At 37.9% G+C, this 18,623-nt stretch overlaps 1 protein-coding gene across 6 annotated transcripts in view; it reads right to left on the bottom strand.

Moving 5' to 3' along the window:
• Positions 1-18,623, bottom strand: part of DLG2 (discs large MAGUK scaffold protein 2) — a 701,362-nt gene that overhangs the window by 341,242 nt on the left and 341,497 nt on the right. The gene's annotated exons all lie outside the window — the stretch shown is intronic.

The following is an 18,623-nucleotide window of genomic DNA, read 5'->3' as shown; positions in this document are numbered from 1 at the left end:
AGTCAATTTAATTTAGTAGAGAGACCAGTAACTGTTCAAACACCTTCTAAAATCTCTCATATTTCTTCCTCGAAGCCAAGGAATTCTAAATTGTCAAAATAAAAATGGTGTCCTACAAAAAGCAGACAATTGAGACTGTTTCATGGTAAATAGTTTGAGTAACTTTCATTTAACTTTCTACCACTGGATGTAGGTGCCAAGGTCTGCTATGTGGTAATAGCATTGATTTTTCATAGAATACTAATAAAAATTCCCTCATATTCTTACTTTGGTCATTTAGTACATTACCTGATGATGAACTAACATACTCAGCTTCAGAGAGTGCTGGTTAGATGGAGCAGTATAGTCCTTATCTGTCAGACTTGTCCAAGTTGGAAAGGAAATACATACCATGGGAACAGCAAATCCATCTCCAAAGCAATAGGCTAATGGATTTTCTACTGACCCATCCCTTCTTTGCAAATGAGGGAAAGTGAGAACAAATGCCATAGAACTAGATGAACTGAAATTCTATTGTTCTTGTGAAGTACATTTATTATGAAATTCCTCTAAGTATTCTGGGTACAGAAGGAAAAGGCATTTGTAAATGAATGTGTTCTTCTGCATGTCTGAAAAGACGATAAGCAAAGAAAATACGGGTTCCTAAAAATATTCCTGTCTCCACTATGCTTCCATACATAAAGAGCAACTGTCAAATGTTACAGCAAAAGGACACTTAACTTGAGCTCAGAAGTCTCAGCACAAGAAGGCAGAATGAAGCATTGCCAGAAGTTCATCTGAACTCGGAGAACTTAGGATAGATTTTTGTTATGTTCTTGAGCTGCTGGTTTTGTTTGAAAACAGAACAACAAAAGACCATAACCATGGTGATAGCAGGCTTTATCTGACAACTGGTTGAATTTGGAAAAGACAAAAAAATCAATACTACACTTCTATTAAAAAGCACTGTATAGCAAAGTTCCCAGTTTTCATTCAATGGCTGGGTTTGCTGCTTTCCTTCAATGCCAGAAGTATTAATTTTCCAAATGTTTAATTATGATTTGGCTGTCAATTTAATCAGTGCTGTATTATAGAATCGTAGAATCATAGAATCATAGAATCAGTCAGGGTTGGAAGGGACCATAAGGATCATCTAGTTCCAACCCCCCTGCCATGGGCAGGGACACCTCACACTACATCCAGCCTGGCCTTAAACACCTCCAGGGATGGGGCCTCAACCACCTGCCTAGACAACTCATTCCAGGCTCTCACCACTCTCATGGGGAAGAACTTCTTCCTCAAGTCCAGCCTGAATCTCCCCACTTCCAGCTTTATTCCATTCCCCTTAGTCCTATCACTACCTGATAGCCTGAAAAGTCCCTCCCCAGCTTTCTTGTAGGCACCCTTCAGATACTGGAAAGCCACAGTAAGGTCACCTTGGAGCCTTCTCTTCTCCAGACTGAACAGCCCCAACTCTTTCAGTCTGTCCTCAGAGGAGAGGTGCTCCAGCCCTCTGATCATGCTGGTGGCCCTTCTCTGGACACCTTCCAGCATGTCCATATCCCTCTTGGAATAGGGGCTCCAGAACTGGATGCAGTACTCCAGGTGGGGTCTCACTAGAGCTGAGTAGAGGGGGAGAATCACCTTGCTTCATTCTTTTAAATAAATCATTAATACATCCTGCTAGTGCTTCCCACTCAGAAAGACAGTAATTGTGTCTAAGCTGCTACTGTTTCTATAAATATTACTATATATCTGATTCTTATCAAATTTATAATTCTTACTGTTGCTGTATCTGAAGTATAATTCCCTACACCATGCTTAATGAACAAACTATAGGATCCATACCACTTGAATGGTTATGAAAATGGAAATGTGAGAAAAGATCATAAAAACACTAAAAAGTAGGATTACATTTATTTTGTTTTCATGTACTCTGTGCTTTGCATTGATGCCTCCTGTCAAGGGAAAAAGCATGTCTTTTGAAAAAATCAATAAATGACATGGCATTAATGTGCCAAAATCAGTAAGCTACAGACTTTGATTTACTGAAAAAACAAGATCTTTTGGAAAAGGATATTTACACTAACCCAGAAATATCTTAGTGTCTAAAATTTTCCATTTGAAAGGTTACATTTTTTTAACAGTAAAACTATCTTTAAGAGAACACACTCAGATTAATACTGCTAGTTTAGGATGGATATGAATAAAAGAACACAGAGCTGATCCAGTGACAGAAATATTTTCATGCAAAGTAATTTGTCTGTACAGAATTGAAGCTTAGTTAGTGCAGAAGGACAATTATCCTGTCCAGTCTGCTATGATGAACACATCCAGTGCTAAATAGCCAGCTATACCCTTCCAAACCTGCAGGCTTTTTTACTGCCCCCGAAAGAAAGATATGAGGGTTTTAGTTTTCATAAATAAAAGAAATACAATACATATAAAAGTGTGCACATATGTATTTGCCTGTAGAGTTCTGTGGGCTTTAACGCAATTTTTTGGAGGGCATGCTGACCTAGTAATTGATCAACAGAACATAATGATCTCAGAGGTCTATAAATATTCCTTGAGAGATATTCAGACTTCTAAAACAGCAGGTCCATGCTGCAGTGAAATAAATGACATAAACTGGTAAGATGACTCCAATCTTCACTACAGTGACTAAATGCTTCTTTATTATTATTAATCTAGCAGCTCCAGAATATTTCTTTTAAATTAGAAGCAAATTATAAGATAAAGACAAAGCGATTATAAGATAAAACCAAATCATTATCATTAAAAACTAAGACAATCTCAGAGAAGAGAATAAAACAAGAAGGCTGAAGGAACATCCCAACACAGATATTAACAGAATGCCTAGATTTTACAATACTTTTGTAGCATAATGCAGTTATGAAGGACCCTTGTCCTTAAAATATGGAACACCTTCTATAATCATGTCACAACACTTAAAATTTACACAGGAATCATGAGAGAGATTTTACTCTTAAGGGGGAAAGTGAGGGGGGCACACGTTTACCAATACTTGTTGCTATCTTTAAAGCAAATAAGGGGTTGGTTTAAGGAAAAAATACTTCTCTTTAAAGGCTTATCCAAAATTTGTTCCAAACCAGAATACCTTCATCTGAGTTTCATGCTTACTGTATTCAAGAAACTAAGCAGACATCACTGGAAAGCTGATAACTGCTTCAGCCAAGTTCTAAGTAAACAAGTACCATCCTCAGGCACTTACTAGAAATATAGTAGGTGACAACTGGTAATGATCATTCTGTTCACTTGTGCTATGCAATATGGTGCTCTGAAGAGAAATCCAAAGCAGCCTAATATGGCAGCAAAGAGCCCCAGAAGACCAAATGGTCCTGCCAAGGCACATTAGCCCACTTGCAGCTCCATACAGGAGCTAGTTGGAAACAACTATAGACTCAAGGACAAGTGAATGATCTCTGCTCAATGGGACAGCATTGTGATGCTAAAAGCTACAGTAATCCATGGGGCTTAGTTATTGTCCAGATACCTCCCCACTAATTGGCAGCCTATAATGGAACACCCCTGCTTCTCACAAACAGAGTTACCATGTTTTCTGTTACAGAATGCCAACATTAATAGATTATCTAAAAGCAAATCTAATTACTTTTTTAGTAGTAGTCTTCCTAGAAAAAGCATAAATTGATATGGAGTTTATTAATTCTTTAGTCAAAGCTTAGAAATCAAGACAAAATTGTTATTAAGGGAGAATCAGTGCAAAACTATGGAATATTTTGGGTTAATATATACCTTTATATGTCAGTGTGGAGCTACCAGGTAGAGAAGAGTAAAAGAGAGAAGCACTAGAGTTTCCCTTTGTTTCTTTGATCCTGCTTTGTCTAACCCTTTTAGTTCAAGTTTCCCTAGACAAGAGTTGATGCTGTCTTCCAGAAGTTACAAGAATACACATGACAAGCTGAGACGACTGATTATTACCTTTTCTTCAAGAGATCAGTGAATAATAACATAAATATATTATCTGACCCTAGGGGAATCAGTCTACTCCCTTAGTTAGGGAAACTGACTCTCTCCCACTATTTTTCTTTTAAATTCTATACATACCCTTCCTGTCTCATACTAAGTAAAATTTACAGCTCAGGGGCAAAAAAATTATTGGCACCAGCTCATAGCATTTCTTTCCAAGAGGAAGAAATTTTATTTTTTTAAAATGTCAACTAAGAATTCAGAGCAAAGGATCTCAAATTTACTACAGCAGTTTTCAGATCTGCCTTTCCAATTACAGAGTACAGAGCTAAAACTAAATGCCAATGATATTTATATACCATAGGGTATACTGTTTTCTTAGGTATAATGATCCTTAGATACGATCCAATTTCAGTAGCAAATTCACATACACCCTCAGGCCCTATTGTCACATTGTAAAGTAGTGTAAAACTACTATGCCTATGTTAAAAATAAAGAGATAAAATTTAGCAGTAAAGAAAAATCCTGGCTATTTCTGGAAGATAGAGAGGATCTAGTGCTTATGAAAATGTCCAATGAAGGCACCAGCCAATCCCAAATCCAAGTTTGACACAGGTGTTTTTGTAATGAAATTCCAAATACCTCATAGAATGGTCACAGACTGAAAATAATACTTGATAAAAGTTATTATTGGGGGAAATAAATTATGAATAACATAACAGAATTAGAGATGAACTTAATAAAAAACCAAAACCCTGAGAGTGATTTTGGTTTAAATAGATATGTAAATATTGGTGCAATAAAGTGGTAACCCCTTTGCACTTAACATGAGAGCGTTATTTGAAATATTAAGTCTAATCCATGGTTCTAGTGAGAGCAGGATTGTCTTTGGTTCTGAGGAAAGCAAATAAGTACTAAACTCACAGTGTTTCATTTATGAGAGAAATAAAAATAAAAATAAAAAATCCTTCAATCATCTGTATTGCTTAACAAGTGGCATTATCTATTACAATTAGGTAAACTGAAATAAATAAACAAACAAACAAACAGATAAATAATCTTTTCCCCCAAAATGATGGCCTGGTGCCACCCTGACTCTTCTTATGCAACCTTAAGCAGGTGACTTCTTTTTTTGATAATTTTCAAATGGAGGATTAAAGCTCTATCTGCTCTCACTTCCTTTATCTCACATTTACAGTGTAAATAAACTTTCCAGAGAAGAGTCTACACCTTCTTGGCTCATCTCAAACAGAGACCAACCCTCAGTGTAGCCTCTAGGCGTATTCAGCATAAATAACAGATAACCAACAAAAGCAGCTCCCTACCTTGTCCTGGCTGTATTCACCCTTGTAACTAATCTTCAGAAGCAAGAGATGAAGGGCAAACACTTCCACCACACACAAAGGTTGTGCTCTGTGTGTGTTTGTATATGCAAAGACAGGAACCAAACTCTTGCACAGTATTCCTGCAAGTAAATACACCCAAAGAGATCCTTTCTCCACCTGCCCTGGCAAACCTGTTTTGGTGCTTTGGCCATCAGGAGCCTGAAGGCTGGAGCAGAGCTGAGCTAACAACAAGTCTTGCCAAAAAGCAAGGCGTGCTGTTTTAAGCCTAGTGCTGTGCTTCTGCAGCCTCACAATTCAGACCAGCAACTGAAATTATTTTCATCCCAGTAACTGAAATTAGGAAATCTTATGAATAGATTTTGCTACAACATAGTGGAAATTCTGTCCTTCAGCCTTCTACAAGCCTTTAGCCCACAGCAGCCACCATAAGGTTTTGGAGAGTGACCTTAAATTGTGCTAGTTACCCCCATTCTTCACTCATTTCAATTTTTGCAGTGGTTTTGTTGTTGTTGTTGTGGGTGGTTTTTTGCTGGGTTTTTTTGTTTGTTTGTATAGAAAAGAGCTACCCGTTTTTCTAAGTGAAAGTCAACCTCCAGTGTCCTGACCAAATGACAAACTGCAAAAGAAGATGAGGAGCAGTAGAAAAAGTCTGCACATGCGGATCCAGCTTGCTCCCTCTGGATCGATGCAGTATCTCAGTCTTTTTTGTTATTCCTACATCCAGGACCCACTAGTACAAAGTCCTACCCTTGTCACCCAGAAGGTTGCATGAGAAAGCAAAGACAACAAAGGAAAGTCTTCCTTTGTATACCACAAATGCAGTGGTGATTTACGAGGTACAACTTTCAGATCACATCCAGAAGGGTTTAAGTTCACACCAGTGTGACGTGCAGGCATGCCATCAGAGGACTTTGAGCTTTTTTTCCACTTCCAGAACAGAGACGGGAACCCAAATTGTCAAAGAGTAATTCAGATTTCAGAAAATACTTCTGAAATTCAGAATGTGCTATTGCCTGAAACGACTGTGTGTTTCCACGCCCTGTTAATGACATGACCTTGCTGAGACCTATGAGACAACCAGGACAGCTACTGAACTGTCCTAAGAGATTTACTTTTATTGTCCTTCACTTTTTTTAGTTACCCCTGGATTTTATTTAAAACAGCAGCCAGTGTGTTAAAGGGTCTGCATAATAGCAACTGAATTTAAAACACAAGGGACTGGTAACAATATCAGTAAAAATATTTTCAGAGCATACAAAATACCTCTTTACCCCTCTCCCTAGGTTTCATTTATGACTCTTAATTTCTATTCTTGAAGTTACAAGTCAGAAACAGACAGCATACTGCACTATATAATTAGGAATGAAAAAGTCCCTGCAGCTTTTAGACTGTTAGAAGAAAACATATTTAGAAGCTTGAATATGTTCCTATTCACACAGTTTCAATAGAGGACAAATCAGCATTTGCCTTTTATTCTTATTTTATTTTATTTTTGTCTAAAGCTATTATACTCAGCTGTAAGACTTCACACTGGAGGCACAAACTTGACTAAAAGAAGTTTATCTGTTGTTTAAAATACTTTGTTTCATTTCTGCATTCTAGTCTAGTTCTGAGACCTTCCTGGCCAAGGCTGAGGCTCTCCTTCCTTTAACTCCTTATACCACACTGAACAGATACTTTTATCCTTTTAGGCAGTGTCTCTTTACCAGAGGGGTTCTGTTGGTTTGGAAGAATTTATGTACACCTCACGGTTGAATATATCCACCAAGTTAAATGCTAGAATCCAAGGGATTCTGACCCTGAAGACAGCTTACATTACATCAAATCGGCACAGTGAAATCCCACACAGAGATATCCAAGCTAGCTCAGACACTGACAGAGAAGACCTAGCATGGAAATCCACCTGGGTCAATATTTTCCATGTCTACAGCCAATTACCACTGGTAAAAGGCTATATTAATGCAGCTCTGCAATGTTGAGCTTATTTAGTGCTACCTTAACGTCCTGCACAATCTGCCATGCAGTGTTTGATTTCAAGAGGGGGCCTATTACTGGCTACCAACAGGAATAGAAATAGAAAAGGTAAAACACACACAACCTTGTAGTGCAAAAACTTCTGCTATAGATTTAAGTCAGAGACTGTGGCTCCTGTCAGCAGGATTGCTGCAGAGATACAAGCAGGCAGCAAGGCAAGACAGCCACCAACAAGGTTTGTACCATAGCCACCTAGCTGAACCTTACCAACCACATCGCTACTGAGGGGCAGGCAGATCACCCAGAAATCAAGTCCTTTGCCTAGTGGAAACACTGCTGTCCCTACTGCCTGAGCAATCACGCTGTAAGGAAGATTGGAGTTAACATGTGTAGAGGAATCTGTTCACTGACCTCTGATCTGAAACGTAAAAGCTGTATGAAGTGATAATTTAGACCAGGGGTCCATCTAGCCTGCTGTTTCTTTCCAACGGTGGCTGTTACCAGATGGTAAAGGAAAAGTGTTAACAAAATATTTATCCAGAGTACACTTTCAGCTGCTGATGACTGGACTTTCCTGAATCAGAGATACTTTTTTTTTTTTTTTTCCCAATTCAATAACCTTGGATAGATTTTTCTTCCACAAATTTGTTCGACTGCTTTCAAAACCCATATAAAGTGTTTTCTGTCAATGGATTCCACAGCTTTGCTACAAGTTAAATAATATCTCCTAATGGATATTTCAACCTGCTGGTTATTAGCTTCATTTAATGTTCCCCAAATCCTTTTGTTAGAAGAGAAAATCACATTGCTCCCTGGTCATTCTGTTTCTCTTCTACAGTTAGGAAACTGGACACAATCTCTTATATCTAGTAACTGGTTTTCCATCATAAAAAAAGAAGCCCTGCTAGACAAACTCTTCCAGCCAAAGGCATGTAGCTGAACTACTCTTAGCACTAATTTAATTTCAGAGATGGAAACATCACCACCCATCTCTCTATTTATCTGAATGCCTCTTGGCTGTAACACCTACAGATATATAACTGAACTCTGGGGAAAGTAAATAAATAAATAAATGCAGTTCAGATCAAAGTTGATTTTATTACTTTTTTTCCTGACAAAAATGACATTTTTTTAAGGCCAAATAATTTTTCCAGCCAAGCAAAAAATACATTTCTTTCCAATATGCCTTAGATGAAAATAGAATTTAATATAGTAAAATAATTTTAGACAGTTGGGGAAACAAAAAACCTGCTGCCCTGTTATCCAATATGATCTCCTAAAAAAACACTTTAATTACCCTTCTTTCCATCACTGAAGTTGTTGCACTTTGTATAATGTAATGCACTTAAACTGCAGTCAAAATATCCCATTAGTCAGGAAAGCATCCTCAATCTGAAGACTAGAAAGAAATTCTGCTTCTTGCTTTGACTTGATGAAACCTTTAAATATGTTTACGGAAATTCTAACCACAACAGAAACTACTGCAGTTGTATGGAAGACTGACATTGAGCAGTGCTCAGGACACTCATAGAGAGGAGACCCTGGTCCACAACCTCTACCTGACTCTCAAAGCAGAAAGTTGACTGCAACAACTTTAGAAAGAAAAGATAAAATACATTGGTTTCATGGTGACTCCACCTTAATGGTCTAATTACTCCTCTGGAAGACATCAGCTTATTTTCCCCAGAGAGAGAAGGATGGTGAATGCAGGTTTACCTTTAAAGGTGAGTTGAAAGGTGATTTTGCAACTACTTTCATGGGTAAAGGAACCCTGATTTACTCTTTTCCCTTTGCCACTGAAAAGTAATTTGAACCTCTAGCATAGTATTCTGAAGTGGTTTTAGACCTGAAATTTGTAGATAGCAAAATTATATGCAGTGATTCAGGCACCACTTCACAGGGTGCTCACAGGGCAAAGGGAGGCTTAAAGAATAGCTTATTTAAGTAATTACAAGTCAAATATAGAAACTATATAATACAAATATATTGCAAAAACTTTCAAGAATTTACTACTGCCAAATGCATTAAGCATATTTGAAATTACTGATTTTTAATTAAAAACTTTTTAAGCAGTTAATTTGAGGTAAATTTTATCTGTAAGAGGGCCTTTCTGCCAAAAACATCACAAATAATTCTAATTCCAAAATCAATAACTTGACCTTATTATTACTGCAAGCTATACAAAATTTATAGTTTCATAAACTATGTGAATGCTCACTGTATGGGATTGACTTGTTATTACTTAAAATGTATTCATTATGACCTAATGCAACATGGTCAGTAATACTTTGGACCTAAAAAGGGTGGTAAATTCCACATCAGCTCCAATATCATTCTCTACATCCTCACCGTAGGACTGAAAAACCTTATACAATTAAAATTTCTCACACCTCTGCTTGAAGGTTGACCCAATAACACTACAAAAAAGTGCCTTTCTTTTCTGTCTGTTAAAAATCAGAGAGGTTAAGGATTCTTCACAGACAAACCCAGTGCAGACTGTGTAGCAAAACACCACTTGCTTTAATGCTTCCCAGAAGAGTCATATCTTACAAACACTTTGAAAATGGGTAGTTATTAGCTAATGGTAGCTCATTTCACAGGGTGTAGCTATATGGGGTTGAGGGAGAAGTAGCTGACACCCATTCAATTTCCACACAGATGAACTCAAAACAAACTTTTCTAAAAGTTATGGCAAAAAATCTCTACAAGAGGAGGACATAGTTTTTTGTTGTATTTTTTCCTTCATCATAAACACCCTGAAAGCCAAATGATATAATGCTTTTGAAGGTATAGCTGTTCTAAATAATTTATAATGAAATGATTTTCTCTGACATCAAGCCTTCAGTTATTGCTTGGCTAGTATAACTCAAGGCAAATTATCTCTATTGCTAGGTAAGCCACACCTATAGCAATTTCATACTGAGTTTAAGATCTTTCAGTTCACACATTATTCCTTTTAAAATGCCCCCTGCATAAGATAAACTCCTCTTCCTGAAGCATAAGAAGTCATACCCTCCTCAAATAGAGTCAGGGACTGTGATACACAAACATAGGCCAAGGTAAAGCTGCTGGGTTTGGGATGATCCCTTCCCTTTGCTGTCCTCACCAGTATAAAAAGACAAATCAAAGCAATTCTTCACCCATAAAAGACCATTTTGTACTTCGCAGACTGGAGATTCCCACCTCAACTTACTGGAAATCAAGTATGACTTTAGTAAAAGCAATAGATTGGAAATAGTGAAGAAGAGACAGAGTGAGGTGATTTAGGCCAGTAGATCTCAGATAAAAGTCAGCAGTGACTGGCCCAATGCCCAGTTAGCAATTGATCAGCCAAGCAGGCCTGCTGAACCCACGTTTTTGCTGAAATGTTTGCATTTGTTTGGAAGCTCATTACAGTGAGGGGGACAGCAGAGGAAGCAGACAGTTAAGTGTAGGCAAGAGAGTGCAGGAACAGAAGGAGGAACGCAGAGAGTAGTTAGCAAGGATGAGCAGAACAGTGGGGCTTGCAGGGGCTCCAAAAGCTTCCTTGAAATGAAGCAGGGGCTCCAGAAGGCTCTCAATCTTTCTTTATTAATTTCTATCACAAGATCTATAGCTTTTTTTTCTATCCCCCCCTCCCAAAATCGTTTATCCCCCCCTGCATTCATTCTCCCTTTGCATTTCTCATATGGCTTGATCTCCAGCTTTGGTATCCTTTGCTCTTACCACATGTTTCCATTCCTCCGTCCGTTCTAACTCCCCAGTTATCCTCAGTTTCTCTGTGTCTTGTCTCCTGCCAGTGCCATGCACGATGCTTTCCTTCTGGAACTACTCCCACTAGCAACCAAGCACGGAAATACCCAGTACACTAAGACTCCGTCGGCAGCTGGGCTTGATCTGGGTGGCTCTGGCAGCAGCCTCTAATGGTGGCTAGAAGGAAAACTGCTCCCAGAACAACTATTCATGTCTGCACTTCAAAGCCAGAGGCCAAAGTGGGACAGTAGAGTAGCAAAGAACGAGAAAAAGGAGTTGTAGGTTGCTGTGGGGTGTTGTGAGAGTAAGTTATTGGGATGAAGAAAGGGGAAAGAAAAACAAAACCCTGTGAATTCTGAGATGAATGAAGACACCAGGAAGCCGCAAAGCTCCTCCCAGCTGCAGGGCTGCTCTGCAGGTAGTGGAAGATGCCCCAGGCCAACCTGTGTAGGTGTGGTAGAGGGCAGAGACTGCTTCACAGCTCTGACTTACCCTCCAGTTTAGCTGGCTCCAGTGCCATGCAGGGAATTTGAGACCCAGAGCCCAGGGGAGGAGTAGATGCTGTGGCCCAGCCTTGGTGGGTCCAGCCTGGGGAAGGACGAGGCACTTGCTTGGGACTAAGGTACGCTTTATGTACTAAATACACCCAACTACATGGTTGTTCTTTACCCATAGTTAAAATCATCCAGCTGACACTATCACTGTCTGCAGCATATTCAGGTTTGTGCAGGAAAACCAGTTACAACAGATAACCCAGAAGGCAATTCCAGATTCAGTATTTTTACAAGCACTTTTCATCTGGGGTTCTCAAAGTGCTTTGCAAATATGAACTCGTTTAAACTTCACAACAACTCCCGTGAGGCAAAGATAATGATCAGTATACCTATTTTACAAATGGGGAAACTTCAGCACAAAAGAAGGAAAGTGTTGCCACAGATCAAGCATAGCAAGTTGAGAACAAAACTAAGCAGTCCTGCCTCCAAGATGCTTGCACTAACAAGTTTAAAACCCTCCCTTCCGCTCTGGTTTGATTGAGAATAGCTGTTCCAAACAAAGGTGTAGCATTAAAAAAAAAAAAAAAAAAAGAGAGAAAACATGCACTTCAAGTTCAATAAGAAACTTAAGCAGCTTTCAAGCATTAGTACCATTAGGCTACTCACTCAGAGTTAGCTGCAAACTTTGAGCAGAATGCAAATAGGTAAGTAGGACAAAACCAAACCAAACCAAACCAAACAAGCTTATTTTTCTAACGGTGTGATTCAGAGTAACATGCAGAATGGTGTGATGTAAGCAACACAGCCAAACAAAGTACTCACATATATTTCAAGTTTGATATTAAAAGACACATGCCATTGGGAAATACATTTAAAATGCCTGCTCTAATATCTACAGTAAAAGTGGAGTAAGGAATGTGACAACAGTGATGAGGTACTGTTAGGAAATATGGGCTGGCTAAAGTCTAAAAGTCTAAAGTGTTTATTCAAACTACAGCCAAGATTTTTAACAGTACATGAATAAATGTCTCACTGTACATTAGTGGGTTTGGCTGTCAGAAGCAAAAAGTTGACCAAGCTTTTCCTTAAGAGTTTTAGAATCAGATCTTTGCTGATTATAAAGGACTTAAAGAAATTCCTTTCCTTTCCTTTCCTTTCCTTTCCTTTCCTTTCCTTTCCTTTCCTTTCCTTTCCTTTCCTTTCCTTTCCTTTCCTTTCCTTTCCTTTCCTTTCCTTTCCTTTCCTTTCCTTTCCTTTCCTTTCCTTTCCTTTCCTTTCCTTTCCTTTCCTTTCCTTTCCTTTCCTTTCCTTTCCTTTCCTTTCCTTTCCTTTCCTTTCCTTTCCTTTCCTTTCCTTTCCTTTCCTTTCCTTTCCTTTCCTTCCCTTCCCTTCCCTTCCCTTTCCTTCCCTTCCCTTCCCTCTCCTTCCCTTCCCTTCCCTCTCCCTTCCCTTCCCTCTCCCTTCCCTCTCCCTTCCCTTTCTTTTTTCTTTCCTTTTCCTTTTCCTTTTCCTTTTCCTTTTCCTTTTCCTTTTCCTTTTCCTTTTCCTTTTCCTTTTCCTTTTCCTTTTTCTTTTCCTTTTCCTTTTCCTTTTCCTTTTCCTTTTCCTTTTCCTTTTCCCTTCCCTTTCTTTTTTTTTAAATCATAGCTTAAGTCAGTTTCTTTTCCATCCAAAATCTTACTTTCAGGTTCGGTGGGAATTGAAATAATAAAGAAATCAGCAGTACCCCACAAAATTACACCTGTCGAGTACAGAAACAGATGTGAAATATTTTTTTTTAACTTGACTAATGTTATTCTCCATAGAGATCTGATGGTTTCTAAGGTATGTAATCACAGAAGACTTCTTACTCTAGATAAATTGTCACTGAGCTATCTAAATTCGTAACTCCGGTAGCAGTGCAAACATGTTGATGAAATAATTAGTTGGATTTGGCTGCATGGTGCTCTTCTGCTGCTGTAGCACTCTGGGGCAATTGTAATTTCATTACTAAAGGAACTCTGGGGAGAGACCCCTGTTAACCAGTTTAGTACCATTGCATTGAATATCTGGCGCAGTGGGCATTATATAACTGCAGTGTATCTAAAGTCCTAATAACGCACTGCTTTGCTTAAGTGTTATTTGCAAGCAGTGGTTTCAATTAGTAGAAAATATCTCAGAAACTTATAGGAGGAAGAAACTGATCCTTTGCGTTACAAAAAAAAAGTCTATAAAATTGTCCATTACTGCTATCTATAAAGAGGCCCCTACATTCGCCAGTTTAAAATACCCCAAGCCAGTGAGGTGTTTTTTTTCTTCCCATTAAATTCAGTTCTCTTTACATGAGAATTCATCTGTTAAAACATACTTTCCCTTTCCTTTCTTGCACTGCATAAAATAATTTATACAGTCTACCAAATTATTTTCAATATAGGAAAAGGATAAATGTAATCAAATTCAGAGACACACTGGAGCTCTGCAATACCGAGTAAGGAATGCAAATTTCACAAAGAAGGGGAAAAAAGGGGATTTGACTAAAGAAAAATGGTGAGAGTGACAGACAGTTACACAGTAACATATTCCATTGATGGAAAGATGTGTAAGTTGATAATTTAAAACTTAAGCCATGGTAAGACATGTTCAGTTTTAATGTATGAAAATCGGATTTTGATTTTGTGACCTGCCATTTTTTTTCATGTAGATCCCCTGTCATAATTCTTTTTTTTTTTCTTTTTTTAATTCCACAGTATCTCAAAAATGATATGCACAGATGCACAGACAAACAGAGTTAATAAGATCAAACTTCCTAACACAAACCAGGACAGAGCAAGCAGCCAATAATTCATGATCTAATTCATGACTGTCTGCAAAGCAAGCATGTTTTACCTAATGGGGTGAATGTCTCTTTATTAACTTACTAGTAAATTATGTACTGAACTAATAGCATTGTCAGAGACCTGTAAATAGTGCAGATATGAATCAGTGTTTTGTGGCAGTGCTGTAATTATAATAACATCCTGAACAAGCTGTATGCCATCGCAGCTCACACAGACCTGGTACTGATAGGCTTAATATAAGATCAAATGTTAACAAACAGGGATTTAGGCAGTGAATCACAAAGCAGACACACTTCTGTTTTGATATATAATGACGGTGAAATAAAGCCAGTTGCCCAAGCTGGATTAGAGACACATGACATGCTTGTAAAGAACATGATCTCCCCTGGGAATAGTTCTTCCTGTTAATCTGAAAAAGCTCCTATTATCACTCCCATTTCAATTCTTAGTAAGCAGTCTAAAGCTACAAACAGATACCAACAGGCAATAACTCTGTGCCTGCTGCTCTGCAGGGATTTAGGTTTCAGACTTTTCACCAGAGTCAAAGCACTGTCAGCACAGCCCATGGGGTAAAGCCTGAAGAAGGTCCTTTATTTTGCCAGCTCTCAAGTGGGGACTCACTTCTGTTTCCTCCCCTCTATTACTTCTTTCCTTTGAGTTTCTCAGGTAAACTGCACAAAGTATAGTTATATCAGTGTGTTTCTTAATTTCAGTTTTCAAGCTTTGAATGAATGTCATGAAGCTTTAATATTTCCTCTTTGGTTCATCTTCATGGAAACAGAAATACTTTTAAAAATCTGATCAGAATGCAATCTTTACCTTTTAAGAAAATTTCATTTTTCTTAATTGTATCTTTTATTAACAAAATATGAGAAAGATTCTTCAGAGCTACCCTCTTGCTACAAATACATAGCTAAATTCGTGATCTTTACACACATCACTATGGGTTAATTAACAACTGAAGGGATACAAATCTAATGTGTTTAAAACCTTTGCTGGTGGGCATTTAACTGGAGACTGTAAGGCAAGGAAATATGAAAGAAGCAACAACTATTCTATTCCAAGATTTCTTCCTGATTTACGAGGTAACTGAGGGCAAATTATTTCAGTTCTTGTCTTCTCACATTAGCATGCGTATTATGTTTCTTTTACTGCCAACAAATCACTTTGAGAGCTGGGGGAAAAATCCAATGGAGCTAACTATTATGGTGATGGTAGAACAACACAGCATGCCTTAAAAATGCTGCAGTTTCACAATTCTAAACCTCCTGACAGTCAGTAATTAAAGTAATACCAGGAAAGACACATTTACAAAAGAAAAATAAAACACTGTGAAGCCGTAGCAATTTTTAACCTATGATATTCAGACAGCTGAGGGTACCTGTATTGTTACTGATTAGCCTGTCAAAACTCTCAGCTGAACTATTTTTCTTATAGTGTTAAGTTCTTACAAATACCCACACTCATAAAGTAAAAAAAAAAAAAAGAAAGAAAAGAAAAAAAGAGATAGGTCCACAAGTGGTAAAAAGACTGAAAATCAGTTTCTTTGAAGAAAGAAAGAATTAAACAGTTACAGGTCCAGGCAGCTTACCAGGGCAATGTGCCTCCAGGCACAACCACTTCTTCCCTTTGAGTCACCTCTCACATCAACCCTCTTTTCCTGGGGTACAGCTCAGGCTCAAATATCAAAATAACCTTTGGTACAACATTAACCCTTGAAACTCAATATCAAGGCCATTCAAATACCTCGTAGTCCTGCAAATAAACTTATATTAAGTCACTTATGCAGTAACTAGTTTTTTAATCACAGGTTCAGTAAGTTTCCTGTGACCAAGAGACTGGTATAAAACATAAGGTTTGAATTCTTGTTTTACTCAAGACTCTTTTTTTTTTTTTTTTTTTTTTTTTTTTAGAGACTAACACCTTTCAAACTTGCCTTCACAAGTAGGTAGCAATATATAAAGAACTCATTTCTGTGGACAGAGTTTTCAGAAAAATACATACACCATAAGATCAGAATCAGACTGTGAGAAACTATTAACAGAAAGAATGAGTCTTGAATCAAAATATTGTTGGTTTATGATTGCTGAAATTAAACTTTTATTTTGTGAGTCTCTGCTTTTTAAAACTTGTTCTTAATTGAAAGCTTTTCATTATTCTTTTACTTTTTGTTTTGTTTTGTTTTGGTCACATTACACCACTGCACTGTGCTTCTAGTTTAATACCTGTTTTCACAGGGTATGATGAAGTTTGAGATGTGTGTTGCCTCTTTTAGAAGCCAGAATGTCACTTACGATCAATAAGTGTCAATAGAAGGAACTATTGAGATAGTATATTGAAGCTTTTTGCTTTATCTGCACAATTGAGTCAACCACTGTATTTCTTTTCTCTGACACAAACTGAAATAAAACAATAAAAGGCACTAAGCCATAAATTACTGGAATCCTCTTTCTTCCAGAGAGTAAAAGAAGTCTAAATTGAGAGATTTTTTATTAAAATGTGGATGTTTGCCCATGGATGACTGAGATTTCTGAGATAGAACCAGAAGGTTTATGCATCAAAAGTCTTAAAAGATCAAACTGTTGTGAGAAATTGTCCTTCAGTTCAGCAGGAATGGTTGCTGCTTCTTTGTCATTGACTTGAAATACAAAGCTTCAAAAAAACATGGAATGCATCATTCAGAAAAAGAACCCTCATTTCAGTTAGTTCCAAGTTTATTACATTCACATTCACAAGTTTATTACATTCACATTCACTGAAACTAATCAAAGCATTTTTTTTTTTATTTCATGAAATTATTTACTATATGTGAAATTTAAGATATTTTACATGGACATGATGAAAGATTCCAGAGTTTTCTGTATTTTGCAAGATTAGGAGTTAGTGCATGTATATAAAATGTCTTCTAAACTCTGAGTTGTTTAGTACATTGGTTCTTACACTAGTTCTGGAAGTCAGTGCATTTCAGGGAAGGTAGTATGTAAACAGTAGTTATTGCCTTCTCAAGGTAGGCAACTGAAAAGGTCTCTCTCTAGTGAGGAGCATGTACATGAGAAAGTGTCATGAAGCTGTGTTTGGGCTGGATGCTAGGGTGCTTGGTCACTGGAACAGGCTCCCCAGAGGAGCTGGTCATGGCATCAAGCCTGTCAGAGTTCAAGGAGTGTCTGGACAACACATTTAGTTGCATGGTTTAGTTTCAGGTAGCCCTGTGAGGAGCAGGGAGTTGTACTCAGTGATCCTAATGGCTCTCTTCCGTTGAGATATTCTGTGATTCTGTGCTTCTATGCTAGTATTTACAAGTTCATGAAATCTTTCAAAGCCAGGAATATTTTATTAAAATGAATGTAGTCTAAAGTAGTTGCCACCTTTAACTATTTTTTAAGTAGAGGTATGTGCCACGATGCGATACAAACCCACGCTACACATTGTACCTGCTGACAGTAATAATCTGCTCTCCACTAGAGGTAAAACCCCACATTTATTCCCATCTAACACATAGGTTTTATATATAATAGTAATCTACAGAATTGGAGAACAATTCAAGTTGGAAGGGATGTGTAGAAGCCTTCTACTCCAACCTCCCGGTCAAAGCAAGGCCAACTTGAAAGGCTGATCACATTGCTCGGGATTTTGCCCAGATGAACTTTGAATCTGAAGACAGAGATCCCATAATCTCAGTGAACTGTCAGTACAATGCCTTACTACCCACATCAAAAAGTTTGTTGTTACTGTTTGTTTTTTTTTTTTTCCTCAGACACAGCTGAAATTTCCCCTGTGGCAACATGTGGCTCTTGCCTCCAGTCCTTTCTCTGTGCATCTCTGCTGACCTCCACGACTGCCAGGACACACTGCTGACTCAGGTGCAAATTACAGAATCACAGTATCATTGAGATGGGAAAGTACGTCTTAAGATCACCTTGTCAAACTGTCCCTGCTGTAGTAAGGTTAGCTAGAACACGTTGTCCGGGAACATGTCTGGTCAGGTTTTTAATATCTCCAGGGATGGAGACTCTACAACCTTATAGTAATTAATTATCATAGCAATGAATTCAGAAATATTTGATTGCATACGAAGTACATCAAAATACTGCAATAGCTTCTGTCTTCTTAATAGCTTAAACTAAAAAGACTTTCACAGGTAATTTAAAACTCTGCTTAAAAGATGTATTATTTTTTGCAAGGGATCTTTCTTATTTGTAGAACATAGATGCAGGTATGAGTTCCTTATGCTGTTCATCATGTCCAATTTCATAGTATCGTTTCCAAATACTGCTGTTTCCTCCTGCTCTCTTTCCCATGAAGTTCATCTGGCCCAGTGCAGATGTTTACAT

This window comes from Indicator indicator, chromosome 1, assembly GCF_027791375.1.
Source record: "Indicator indicator isolate 239-I01 chromosome 1, UM_Iind_1.1, whole genome shotgun sequence".
Classification (NCBI taxonomy): domain Eukaryota; kingdom Metazoa; phylum Chordata; class Aves; order Piciformes; family Indicatoridae; genus Indicator; species Indicator indicator.
This window is presented reverse-complemented; position numbering and strand designations above follow the sequence as displayed.